Consider the following 14,779-nt stretch of genomic DNA (forward strand, 5'->3'; position numbering starts at 1 on the left):
ACATTAAGAAAGTCACTCTGGAAGCAGCTAAATTGTTGCTGACCAGATATATACATCCTGAGAATTACAGTCTTTTTTATGTTTTGGGGGTTTTGCTTGTTTGTTTTGGTTTGGTGTTTTTTTCCAACCACCCCCTACAGTCTTTTTTTTTCTAGACATTTTTCATATTAACAGAAAACTGTTCAATATGTAAATAGTGATCCAGAACCATTATTAAACATCTGTTAAATCAGGCAAGAGCCAGGAAAAACTTCAGCTGGATTACAATTGTTCTTGAGAGGGTTAGCAAGGGAGTGAGAAAGCACATAGAGCACAAGAGCCAGCTAGAGTCTGTTCACATTTACTTTCTTTCTCCTCCCCCACCCCGGAAACATTAGGAGAAACTGTTAGGAGGAAGCAAATGGCTGAGGATCTCATATCCCAAAGAGTATAATGTCCTCAGGTAAGACAACTAACTTGTATTCCACCCCGCCCATACTTTGCCGTTTTGCGAAGTACATAAATATGAAGAGTATTATGGTGAACATGGTAGATGATGTTTCTACATGTTTTGACAAAGTGCCCCATTAATGTGTTTCCCTCTACGAAGCGGCAACACCACGTTAGCTATCCACTGACCTAGAAACTGCTCTTATCTCTGTAGAAGGAAGCTATTAAGACTAAGAATTTTGAGAAACAAGTTCTGGCAAATCCCTCTTCTGAAATTAAAGATGTTTCTGCCTCCAGCTGTCCATCCCATTGCTCTGCCAGGAGTCACCACAGAGTCAGTAGAGGGGAACATGTGTAGCACTTCCTCTGAAAATGCCTGGTGTCCTAGGATAAACCACAGTGGAAGACAGATGTCAGCTGGCACCATCTAGATGGAGTTAAGATGCAGGCATGTCATTTCTGCTAACTTTGATCCAGGAACTGTAACCTTTGGCTGGGGTGGACAGATACCAGCAGTAATGTCTTAACTCTAATGCAGCTCAGCTATTACAGCTCCAACTAACTTGACACTTCAGTAATGGAAACTACCATGAAATCTCCATACACTAACACATAGAGCTTTAAATGCTATTTACTTTCATAATGGTACAGTGTCTATCCAAGTGTGAAATCTGAATGAAGCTATTGCAATATAAACTGGAAGCACATCGCTGTTCATTCAGAGGAGCTGGGGCAGAATGCTATCAGTCTGGCTGAATCTGTTCACATGGAGTTGCCATCTGTTATCACAATGCCATGTTGCCCAATTAAAACAATATGACTGGATTACAACATTTTGAGTAGTATTAGTTGCTAGATTGTCCCTGATTCTAAAAAATCTACCATTCCATCTGACCGTCTCTGCACCTGCTAATGCAGACAGTGTAAAGAAATTGCAAGCTTCTCATTTATTAACTGTATGGCTGTAAGCTAGTTCTGAGCCTGAAAATATTTCTGCATTTTAAACTTTGACTGACTGTCCATTAGTCATTTCTCCATTTTTTGAGGAAGTACATATATTTAGTATGGAAAAAGTCACTGTAGAGCTTCTGTATACATATGGCCCATGGCTACTAGTGATGTAAGTTAATCAAAGCAAATGAAAATACATTTTAAAAAAAATAATTATTTTACCTTTAAATAAGAGTTTCAAATGTAATGTTCTTCACTTGTTTTCTGTTCGGACTCCTAAACTGATAATTATGAATGTCTTTTATTTATACTTTTAAGGGATTATGACAGAATTTCTGACTTTATAGGGTTCTACATTTATCATCTTTTTTGTAGCATGCAGATGAATATGCATTTTGGGGTTAGTTGAGCTTCCATATTTATGCTATATTCTGTAAGAGACAAGTAATAGCAAATGCAAAATGGATACCAGCAATAGAAACCTGTGTTTTCAAGAATAAAACAACTATTGACAGGAGAATTAACATGATGAGTAAGAGAGTAAGGCAAGCTTTTTAATCAAATACTCTTAAAATATAATAATTTATAATCTTAAAAAATAATAATTTTACGTCTCCGAAGCAAATTTATTTTACTTAAATAAAATGTTGAGTTTGACAACTTCAAATCTTAAATCAGTACTGGACAAAAAGTCTTTCAAAATATACTTTATAGCTTTATATTTTTGATTACAAAAATTTTCATTTAAGGAAGATAGAACACTTGGCAAGTAGGATTTTTAAGTTTCTATCTACTCCTGAATGGCACCATGACATATAAAAACTTGAAGTCTCACTCAGCTCGTTGTGGTATAGTCTTTGGCTATTGATGGTTCCCTATACTTCTGCAATAGTCATCCTTGGGCCAAGCACAGGGGTGGATTGCATACCCATAAAACACCCTCTTCTATGATTGTGAAAGTGAATATCACATCATATGAGGTGTCAATACTGCTGTTGTTATAATGGAGTTAGCCATGGCATTCGCTTGGGACGCTACCCTGTGCATTTTCCTTATACTGAATCCACTCTGCACGCTGCTGTACTTCTGCTTTTGTTCTCTATCGCATTTAGAGATCTTCGGTGTTACTCATGTGGTTTTACTATTCTAGCATTGAGAGGGAAAGGAAACAAAGGTTGGTCATGCTCTATTTCCCTTCCTCTGTCAATCAGCACTCCTTTAGAGCTGCCACATATATAGGATATGTGAATGCCAGGTAAGAACTGAATGAGGAAGGGAGACTAGATACAGTATTCCTCTACTTCCAGTGCCATGTTGCATCCGCTTTACTCTAAAATCCTCCCCAGACAGGTTTTGACCTCTAAAAAAGTAGTAATGTGCTCAGATTAGTAAGGAGCAAGAAAGATCCCTGTTCATAAGGTTTTTCTAAATTCCACTGACCTTATATTCAAAACATTTAGGATTAAAATACTCAGTGGTAATATGAACTTTGTATTCTGAAAGAATTGACATGGTGTCACCAACCACTAGTCCACTACAGTTTTTAAGCTTTGTTTACCTATGCTTTATTTTTAGGATGCAACATTTTGAGGCTCTGAGTGACAAGTCTGGAGTTAAACTTGAGTCTTTGACTTCGTGCCCACTTATAGAGGCTTTGGTTAACCTTTGCCTCAATTTTTTTTTTTTAATTTGTATTTTGTATACCAGCTTACAACCAGGCCATTGCATCTTAGTGGCGACTACAGGCTCATGAGGACTTTTAAAGCTGTGTGGAGTTCTTAATTGAGAACAATTTAATATTTTTTAATTATATTTCCACTTTGCAGAAGGGCACCCTGTATTTGCTCAACCTTTCTGAAATAACTTTCAATGCCAGGAAAGGTTTGACAAAAAGGTGATCTCTAGATCCAGAAACAAATACAAAGAACAAAAGCAATAATGTGATTTAATGTGCTTCGTTCTAACTTTGGATCCTGATTGTCTTTCATTCAGAAGATATCTGGCATGAATAGCAGGACTACCAATACCATTTTTATGAACAACAGACCTCTGACATTCTGAAAAAGACACATCTTCTAAGCACAATGTCTCTAAACAAAAATCTCTATTTGAGATAAAGCTTTCCATCTGGTATCTGCTCTTCTCTGTGGGTCCTATTTTATCCACACTTACTCCTAAATATTTTCTGAGACTCTTTGTGGTGTTTTTGAAAAGTCCATGATGGGCCATCTGTCAAGGAGGTAAGGCTTTGAATATTTCTTAAGACCAAATTCAAGTTTGATTTCAGAACATACTTTCCGTAACATATGAAGAGCTACTCATAGGGCTGCTAATAAGAGCTGCTTATTTAAATAATGAAAAAGAGTATAGCTCTTAATGCCTTTGGGTAAACATGACACAGTAAGTCCAACTTGAAGGACAGTAAACTTGGTCAGTTTTTCTTGATTCTCCTCAGACTCTCCTACCCACACACGAGATAATTTGCCCTGTCATCTACATAAGCTTCCCAGACATCATGGCATACTGTGAAACTCATAGTAATTGCCTTCTAACCATTTCTGGTTTGCGGAGATCCTCTACCTTATATTTATATGTTCCATTTACCTTTTTTGAATTCTTATCTCAAATCTGCTTTCTTCTATCTAAGCAGGAGTACCATAAACACTTGAATTTTCCCCAGAAAATGATCTAAATTCTCCATCATTTCATGACCATTATTTTCCTTCTTCATTAAAAAAAAAAAATTATGTATTAACTGAAATTGGCAAAAGCACTGAAGAAAAATAGCAGTTGTATGATGAGGCAAATCTGAACAACTCCACATACTTTCAAAGCAGCTACTTGACACCAGTTATGGTTTACAGCATTTTAGAAGTCTGTCTTCGCTATTCGTATCATCAGAATTAAAAAATATTTTCATTACAGTGCTATACATGCACCTGAAGTACCATTGGCCTCTTTGCTTATTGCCCCCCTCAACCATGAAGATGATACTGGGGTTTAGCGATGTAACAAGAACTAATAGTTTTTTGCATCAGAATGTACCATAGAAAATTACTATGTCTCAGTTTAAAGCAATCAGTCAAGCAAGGTGAAGAAACAATGAAGAAGGGAGCAGAAGCAGCCAAGCAGGCAGTGCTGGGTTGATGTATAATCAGGAGTATTATCTTAAAGAAATTCATAAGTCACTAAGAACTTTGGGGGCTCCAGACACAGACGACCACCAGAGACACCCAATGAAGCCTCTCAGAGGCCTTATGCCTTACATAAGCTGTAGTGAAAATACATCTGTGTGTATTTTGGTGAACTGATTCCCAGGGCAACCGGCGTGCTGTGATCATACCATGTGTCATAAAAAAGAATGCCTGCCTGTTAAAATGCACAAATTGAGTCTTAGAGATTTCTGTAACAAGGAGATATAGTTACTTATAATCCATACACAGATATATCAAATGCCATTTCTCTTGTTGTAGTAAGTCAAAGTAGCACAAGTTGCAAGAAATAGATTTTCAATATCATACAACAATGACAGGGAATTTTCATTGTGAAGTACTACTAAGTGACTTCAGAAGCTCACTTTCTATGATTTAGATGATATTTTTAAAATATATGTGAATGATATCACTGACTCATCATTTTACTGTCAAGTTACATAATATATGGCATTTACACTAAACCTATACTTTCTAGATTTATATCTCTTCAGTGAGAATCTCAGTTTCCTATTGAAAACAAGGAGTTTTGAGCCTGCATGGCTACACAGAAAATTTTAAAACCAAATTACCATAGAAGCTAAATGACAAAAATCTATTTATTTATTTGTCTGCTTTGGAGTGCCATAATAATTAGTCTAATTGTAATTCTTTCCCAAAATACGATGAAATCTGCTCAGTGAAAAACAATCTACAAAATGTGGCTGCTAACAAATCTCTCAAAACTTCTAAGAAAAGTGAAGCATTGATACTATAAATGGAAAATGGTAAAAACAGTTTAAAACTCTTTAAAACTATTCAAGTGTCAAATCTTGAAATATTCCAACAAGATCATCATGTTTTTCAGAATTTTAGTAGAAGTCAGGTAGCTTAAGCAAAAAAAAAAAAATACTGTTCTTGCTTCTTATTTAAGCAGCTTTAAAGCCTTTGTGAACAATGTTTGGTGTTCTCTGTCAGGCAGTATCAGGCAGTAACACATCTTTTTTTTTCCCAGGGCAAGAGCAAGTAGCAGTAAAAGAGTTGTTTTGTCTATTCACTATTTTGAAATGTAAGTTTAGGGTAAAAGCAACATAATCATATGTTATGTTGAGGAACAACATAATAAGGAACAACAAAATCTCTTTTTATTTTAAGAAATAGCTTAATGGCAGATATGGGCTTCTACAGTGGCTCTCTGGCAGACCAGTCGCTGCTGCCAGTCATTGAGCACAGTGTCAGCAGCACAGGATGACTAATTAAGGAGATGGAGGGTTGGAGGGAATAGACCTAGTGGTGCAGGTCCCTAGTGAGATTTTGGCTGACTTTTCTGAAAGAAAAGCTTTCTACATGTGATAATTCACTTTGGGCAGTTTGGAGTAGGTTTATGAGAGGAAAGGAGGAAGGGAAGCTATAACTGAAACTCTAAAACAAATATAATTGAACAGTACTACCCAACAGCTCCTTACAGCACTTACAGCTTCTATCGTCATTCCCCCTTAATGTAGCAGGGGAAAATTATCCCTTTAGGACTTTATTTGAATCCCTCTGCAGTGTCCTGAGTTGTCCTATACCCTCCCTTACTAAAACTGTACCACATCACTCCTAAGCATAACTGCTCTATAATGGATGCAATTAACATCCCAAGTGTAAGCCATATTCCAGCACTGGGAGAGAGAGACAGAAAGAGACAAAAAGAAATAGAAATCAAGGCTAAAACTACTCTTTCACATGTACGTACAGACTGCCTGAGTTTAGAGAAGATCAGCAATGAGCCAGCTGCTTGTCTCATGAAAAAGCTGGCTCATTAATTAAAGCAATATCTTCACCCGTGACTGCATGAAGAGCTGTCCAGCTCAGCAGGTAGAGAGAACTGATTGGTGTCAGCCTATTTCTGTACAGGCAGTGTCAGGACAGAAGAGAAAGGAAGTATGTGCTAAGTTGCAAAATGGGACTGAAAATTCACTTGACCAACAGTACATTCTGCAAAACAGTAAACTCTTCTCTGTATTGATACTTTATCAGCACTTCAACATCGCCACTGATGTCACTTGTCTCATAATAATTGTCTCAGTGATTGGAAGCATAGGTTCAGAAAATTTCTTCACAGACTCTAAGCATCTGTAAAACTAGGTTGTCCTTGAATTAGTCATGAACACAAAGCTCAGATACCATTAGCAAAACCCTAAAGAAAATCCTTGTATAAGTTTTGAGTGTGCCTGGTCCTGGTTAGAGAGTTTTATCAAAACCTCATGAAACCATGACACTCAATGCCTTTATCAGTGTTTTCCTTTTATACTGAGTTCATTTAAACATGAAGTTAAAAAGGAACCACAAAGCTTGCTGTCTGTACAAAGTGACATTGATTGCAGTGAGCCCTTGAGTCAAAATGGGTGAGTTCCATACTCAATCATGTTTGGTAATTCTGCTCATTCAGTTTGCACGGGAATAGTCAAAAGCGAACAGTCGGTATTTCACTGTCAGGAATGGAAGTCATATTTGGGTGTATTTTGCTAGGTACAGTCAGACTCCATCAGCACAAGAAACTAGAAATATGAGACATGAACTAGCCCAGCCTAGCTGGGGGCTAGCTGCATCAACCTGGTGCCCTATCTAAGATGGCAAACCTTAACCAGACTCAGTCAGTTTGTACAAAATAAATGTGTCTATTACCCTAAGGAATTCTTCATCTTAGTGTACTTGCTCCTGGCAACAGGAAATGAGTTTCTGTGTTTTCCTAGACAAGTCACAAAGACTATCTTGTATTAAACTATCTCTGAAAAGAAAATAATTGTCTTTATCAATTTGAGATCTGTGAGTGAGCAGTGTTATATCTCTGAAATACATTATTGGTGATTAGATTATAAAATAAATCTTCAGTGTTGCTAATTGAAACACTATGTATATAATTAAGAGAGCTTTTAGAAGTCTTTCTTTCCCTCAGATGAATATAGAACTGCCATATATTATGAATATTTCATAGTTAATAAAATTTTTGCTATTTTATGTCTTGACAATGCTCGAAATTAATATTTTGACAAAAAACATTGCTCTTAATAACTGCTTGAATTTTAACCTCTTTCCAGATTTGTATTAATCTTTGTATGGAAGGACTGTTGCCTTTTCAGTTTAGTCTCTCATACAGAAATTTTATAGCAATTGAAGTAGTTGCAGTTTTCCTAAAAATCAGCACACTGCCATTTCCAGTGTCAGAAACTGCCCCGATGAAAGATTTTGGGCAAGATTTTGGCCCAAATTGCCTGTTTGGCACCAGGACACTGCAAGGTCCCTTCATACAGCAATGCCACCATTCCACCTGAAGGCAGGCCATGGCCAGTAAAGTTCCACATTCCAGACAACTGGTGAGGGACACACCTCCCAGGGAAGACCTTGCTTCATCCCTGTGGCCATCCAGCGTGGCTGCCCAGGGGGCCAGGACCAAGCGCAGGGCCAGGGGGTGAAGAGGCCACACAGTGAAGGGGCCTCTCCTGCCCACTTAGCCTTGGCCAGACAGGCCAGGCCTTACGCCCACAGGCCTGGTGGGACCTGCAAATGAATTGCAGTAGTGAATTGTAGTAGGTCTTTTGACCTTTTCCTGGTATTCTCAGTAAAAAAAAAAAAACAAAACAAAAACAAACAAACAAAAAAAAACCCACAAACCCATGTTATTCCTTTAGACACCTCCTGCTTGCCCTTGGGCTAACCCCAGTTTTTGAGATTCCCTCATAGCACCAGTGCATCAACGATGTGAGAGCCCACCAGCATTGTGAGATGCCATTCCTGGCCCTGATCCAATAAAACACTCAGGAAGCAGCTTCACTTTGAGATCGGCTGCATGCAAGGCCAAGATTATACAATTGTTGCCCCAGGAACACAGCAAGCAAAGCCGTAAAAGGACAAATGTACTTAAAAGTCAGGGCTCTGCAATTCCCAGCATCAAGCTGTAGAGGCTGAGCTCTGTGTTTGGGTTTTTCAAAAGCTTAAAAAAAAAAAAATCCTCCTGAACATAAAGGACACAGTGCAATGTGAGCTGCTGGGGTCTCTAAGGCAGCAGTGGGCCTTCATGAGAGGAAAGCCAGCTCAGTAAGGAAACTGCATGGATATCAGTGTGGGTCTGGGGAGAAGCCATTGGGATTCAGCACATCCCTCTGCTGTCCGGCCGTGTGACACACTGGGGACATTTGGCAGATCCTCCTGTCTTAGCCCCTTTCTCTTCCTGTTGTGGTCTGAATGAATAGCCATTCTACTTAATTTAACCTATTTTTGCCTAACTACATACTGTGACTATTTACCCTAAATCTAGATCTGAGTAGTATTTGTATAACTTTTTGGTAAGTTCCGGCAATGCTGATTCATTTATGAATTCTTGGCAAGACTTTTATTTAAGAAAAATTTGCACTGTAATTATAGTTGTACAACAATAATGTGCTTTTTACCATCATCGCAACTTGTTTTGCTCTGCCTGGTAATATGAATATGAAAAGTCATTTTTCATTGTTATAAGTTATATCTGCACAAAGAAGAATTATATTATTAGCTGCATTCACATAGATACAAGCAACTTTAAAAGTAGCCAAATTGCTAAAGACTTCTTACATAATATAGCCTCTGTTATATACAAAATCAGTGTAATAAACAGTTTAGGCTGGCATATCGGTAGAAGTCTGTTGCTGAAACCTGTATTGAACATTTTTCCAGAATGGTAACAGATCAGCTCAATTACCCATACTTTACATTGCAATCCTTAACACAGTACATTCCATAATGAACAGCATAAGTACAGTAGCTCAGCACCAGATTCCACTAGCAGATACCACCCTAAATAGAATTTAAGTAGCACAAATTAAAAGAAACTTTGGCAGAGTTTAACAGTAAATACCATTCCAGTAAGCATTTCTATCTTCTGTCATGTAAATACATTACTTGTACAGTCTTTTCCTTAATCGAAACATAGGAATGTGACAACATTCAACACGGTAAATAGCTTCAAGATATTATATATACAGGAAATTTTGTCAGCATCTTTTGAATTGTATGCCTACCAAACAGAGTTTAATATTGTTTTTCACAGTACAGGTGTCTCTTAATCTCCACATGTCAATTTATTGTCATCTACTACTGCAGAACTCTGGTGAGGACAGTCTGAATAAAACGAGACTAATGCCTTTCCCCATATAAATCTGAACAGGTCCTTCTTTGGAGAAGTCTTATTAACTTAATCGTTTCCTTTTATACTAGATTTTCTGATTGCAATCAAAACCAAAAGTGAAATTTCCAGAAAAAAATAATAACATATTCCAGAGACATGTCACCATGTCAAAGCACTTTATGAATTCAATAACTATTATTAACTTTTTTGAGATATCAAAGTATTGCTATTCTTTTTATTGGACCTAAGGTGACATTGTGATCTAACAAGTCAGCAATTCAATCCATATCCTCAGACTTCTCCTGAAAATAAGGCTTTCTTCTTCAAGAAAATTCTTGCCTGCTTTTGAAAACCACATATATTCAGATACTCATCAGAAGATAAAATAAAGATCAAAACATTAGGTGATTAATAAATCATATTCTTAGGGGAAAAATATGTATATTTTTTATTTTTATATAACAATTTATTAAGGAAGCATTGGAACATTGAAACTGACAGAATACATAATACATTTATTATTATCAATTTAGTCTAGTGTAATTTTTATTTTCTGATCATCAAGACAGCCTGGAATGTGATCCTCTACAAGTAAAATACATATTTGGAATACACCAAAAATACTGCTTCTTTTCTAAAACTAGCAGTAACTTCTCTGACAAATCATGCTTCCCCTACACAGTTTTATGTACTATTGGTCAGTTCAAAAAACCTTCAAAATCTTATTTTGTTTGCTATGACGGAAAACATTCGTAAGCATGTTCGTAAAATAATATGACTATGCATACAACAAGCATTTCACTAGATTTTTTTGCTGAACAATGCTGGACATGTTGTAGCTGGTGAACAAAATCTCACTACTATCCCAGCAGGCAGCTGGCAGCTGGTGATGTAAAGCACAAAATATTCTTGTTACTGAGAAAAATATTAATAATTACTAAAGTTCTCAATCTTGTCTTTATTAATGCAAAAATCTCCTTCACAAGGAGTGATTTCATGAACTATTGTCATTATGGCCACATTCTTCTCCTATTTAGAGACTTATTTTTTAGCATGATGTGGTATGGTGTTACTTTTATTGAGCATTCCATTGCCAGTTAGTGTCTCTTGTGTTGGTTTTTCAGTTATATTTGTATTTTTAAAAAAACCAACAGTCTCCTTCTTTTGGCTCTGAGTCTTGTTTCCTGCCAATACTACACAAGGGTTTTAGAAATGTCTCATGGTAACCTGTGCTTTCCCTGGGATTATCAATAAAGGCAGCAGTGACGTTTTGTCACTAGGTGGAGCTTGAAGCTTCAGTCCTCAAGTGCTCATCTGCTTCATTTCCTGCCACTTCAGCAGGGAGTTCCTCAACCTTTCCAATCCCGTAGCTAGGCAACTTCAAAACCTTTTGAGGTAAATTTGGTTGTATAATCTGTTGTATGTTATAAGTATTCCTGTTAGAAACGGGTATTTTACATACTGAGTCATGTTTGCTATGAGTGAAGTTGGATAATAATCAAAGGGAAAAGAAAAAAGACTTTCCACATGTGGGCCTGCAATGTAACTTGTGCAGCAAATTGTTCCATGTTTGGCTCTTCTAATGCTCTACTAGAAAAGCAGACTGATTGCAAAGTAAATATGACAGTGCTGGTAAGAGAATGCTATTTTATACTAATTATTGTTGGGCTCTGAACGTTAATCACCGAAATCAGTACTCTCGTATGCTGGTAGACTGACAGATTAGATAGCTGCATGTCAACAACCAGTTACACAGTTGGGGATTCATCAAATCAACACAAACAGCCCTTATGTCCTAATATATATAACGTGCAGTAAAAAAAGTATTTCCTTCATGCTGCAAGCTGGGCCAGTTCAGAAAGCTCTTGGAAATATGCAGCCTCACATATGGTAGTGTGACATTTATTCTTCTGGTGCAACATGGAGTAGAAGAGGAGCTGCCTCATGCTAGCGGAGAACGCCGGTGTGGGATTAACTTGACCTCACTAGGGAATCAGGAAATCTCCCCTAATAATTGCTCTTAATTTGTGCCTCTTACAGGTACCTGAGTTTTCTGATATTTTAGTATTACTGGAAAGATAAGGAACACTTTCAATGAAAACAAATAGCATTTATATTTAGGGCTGTAAATAGTGTGCAGTGCTAAGAACAGGACTTTAATCTAGAAAGTCCTGGCTACATGCTATTACCAGGAAAGACTTCTCCAGACAGGCTCCAGAAGAAGGAATACATTCAATGCAAAGGACAGAAGCCTGACTGGCACAGAGCAGAAAGCATTCCATGAACAGGAAGACGGTCAGAATAACTTTTGTGCTGGTTTAAAGGTAAACCGGCAGGGGAAATGAACTCAACTCAAAGGAGAGATTATAAATCAGAATAACAATTTAATAAAATAATACAATAAATACGATTATACAGACAAACAGTTGGTTTTAACCCACAAAACCCAAATGTATAACCCAGCACCCTGGGGCATGAACAGAGCGGTGTTCGTTGGGCCGCCTGAGTCCAAAGTAAAAGGAGAGGGAAAAACCTGTTGGTGAGAGTGCTGTTGGAGTCTGGTCAAGAGTGGTGATTGCAGTCCGGTGGAGGGTGGTGGTTGTAGTCTGGTTGAAAAGTGGTGGTTTCAGTCCAGTTGAGAGTGGTAGTCTCAGTCTGGTTGAGAGTAGTGGTCTGTAGTCCGATTGAGAGTGGTGGTTTGCAGTCTTCCTCTGGATCCCACGAGTGGTTAAAACAGTCCCAAGACTCCAAGGTTATATATCCTCCGGTTCAGGCAGGAATGCCCAGTACCTCCCTCAGGGCAGGGAGTTCCACAAAGGGTGTGAGGACAGGAGCAACTCCTATCTCACAGGCCTCTTAACACCCAGTTTATAGCCTGAGGAGTCAGGCTGCTCTGGGCAGATGGTGTAAATGGTCTATTGATAACAGTTTCTGGGAAATGGCATGGAAGGCTATAGAATACAAGTTTTGGGTTACACCCATACAGTGATGAACTGGTCCCAGCTGTTCTAACTAAGACACTTCTCAGAAGGAAGAATGAATGTTTAACTTTAGCCTAACAAATAGATTGAACTATTTAGATAGGGGAAATCCTGCCAGTAAATAGGTGTAGAGGTACACAGTGGGAAAGCAGAGCCTGGAATTACGCATGGTTTTATGTAAGCATTTGGGGTCATTTTTTTGCACAACAAAAATATTGCAGCAGTCAAGCTTGTAATTAAAAGGTTTTCATCTAATAAAAACTGACCTGAAATGGAAACAACTCAAGTTACCAGGCAACAATTTGCAATAGATCAAGGCAAAACTAGATAGTGCCTATCTCTGGGGAGGAAGCTGTGCTGATCTGGCAACAGATAAATTGATTCTCAGTGCTCTTTTATAATCCTTGACCACTCCCTTTGTCTTGTCAACCGTTATTTCAAATAGAGTAAGAACTGTTTCTTGCAGCAGAATAAGGTGTAGGTTCTGCAGAACCTTAATAAATTTTAACCCAAGTGAACTAGAATTTAGTCTATTCTTGAAACATCAAATTTCAAGTACTCTTTTCTGCACATGCATTTTTGAAACTTTACAGAAGTTAGTGTTGTTGCTGAGCAAAATTTCACCGTGAGCAATTTCTCTAATTTACTAGTTAAAATTACATAAATTTTGCGTAACAAATGAGATCTATACTGTATGAGTTTGTCTTATGGCATGTAGTGTACAGGTTTTCCTTTGACATCAAAGGCCCATGGATGACAGCATTCTCAAGATTGGACTTATGACTTGGACCTTCATCTTTCTGTACTCTCTACTCTCATATAATATCAATGACTGCAGTATAAATCCCTGACAGCATCAGGGCTACTTTTAACTGTGACAAGGTCTAGTACAGTGCATATAGAATAATTAAGCAGGAGATGTTCTCACTTTTTTAAAGAATAAATATCTTAGCTTTTAGAAACCGTTTTGATTGTAAAAATCCAAAGGCATCAGTATATTTGAGTGCCTAAATCTCTACCACTTTAAAAAAGAACAATTACTTTTGAAGTTAGTTTGGATGCTATTAATGTAGCTGGTCCCTTATACAATTCTAAGCATGGTATATAAAGAAAATTCGGGAACATGTTTAGAGAGGGTAGATTTTCCTGAGACTAATCCTGGCTTATAAATAAAGTCAAATGTCTTTCAAACACTTCTTTTTAACTCCATGGTTTTTTTCACTTCTGCTTTGGGCATTTTGCCCATCTGCCTCTGGAAAGGTTAGATAGTCTTCGTGTTTGACAACAGAAGGAGATAAGTATATGTGTTTAACATAAACTTAGGACCTTCTCTTCCTTTATCACTAAACATTTGGCAGCTGAGGTTCCCTTGTTTCTGAATCTGTTGTAAGAATTGGAATGTAATTTATTGCTAAGTGCATGCCTGAGTTGCTTGAATATGTAGTACACTGATTTAAATCAGGTACCAATATAGCTGTACTAGAATGCTGGTCACTAAATTTGGGAAGACAACTCTCAGCACTTCACAGTTAAGTATGTAAATATTTATTGTTCAGATAGTAAATGGAAATTGATGCATTTTATTCATGCTGTAAATACAGTCACTTATTAAATATATTGAAGACATGTCTTAGCAAAGATATGAAACTATCTCTTTGAGAGAGACAGAATTTGTGATAACATAGTAGTGCATGTGTTACAGGTCCTGCTGGGAGGCTGATGGAGGCACCTGTTTCTTTTAGTCTTGGTTCTCAGATTTTGACTGAGTTGTTTTTGTATAAATGTTGTAAACTGTGAACATAGAGACTAAGGTGAGACCTTTTCATGTATCTTGCAGTCTTTTGCCTATTCTAAGATTTACTGTAAACCAACATTTTATCAGGAGTTGGAAGCCTTTAAGATTAGAAAAGGAGTCTCAGTAGCTCCAGTCTGAAGCCCTAAGATCTCTGCCTTACTACCTAGACTTCCTCTCATTTCACAGTTCTTTCATCTTTGCTAGTTTTTTCCTTTGGAAAGACTGACTACTTTAATTGACAATTCTACAAGCCTAGTTCCAGTTCTCATGTTTCCATTTATTGTTT

Source organism: Lepidothrix coronata, unplaced genomic scaffold (assembly GCF_001604755.1).
Source record: "Lepidothrix coronata isolate B3197 unplaced genomic scaffold, Lepidothrix_coronata-1.0 Scaffold138, whole genome shotgun sequence".
NCBI classification, from domain to species: Eukaryota; Metazoa; Chordata; class Aves; order Passeriformes; family Pipridae; genus Lepidothrix; species Lepidothrix coronata.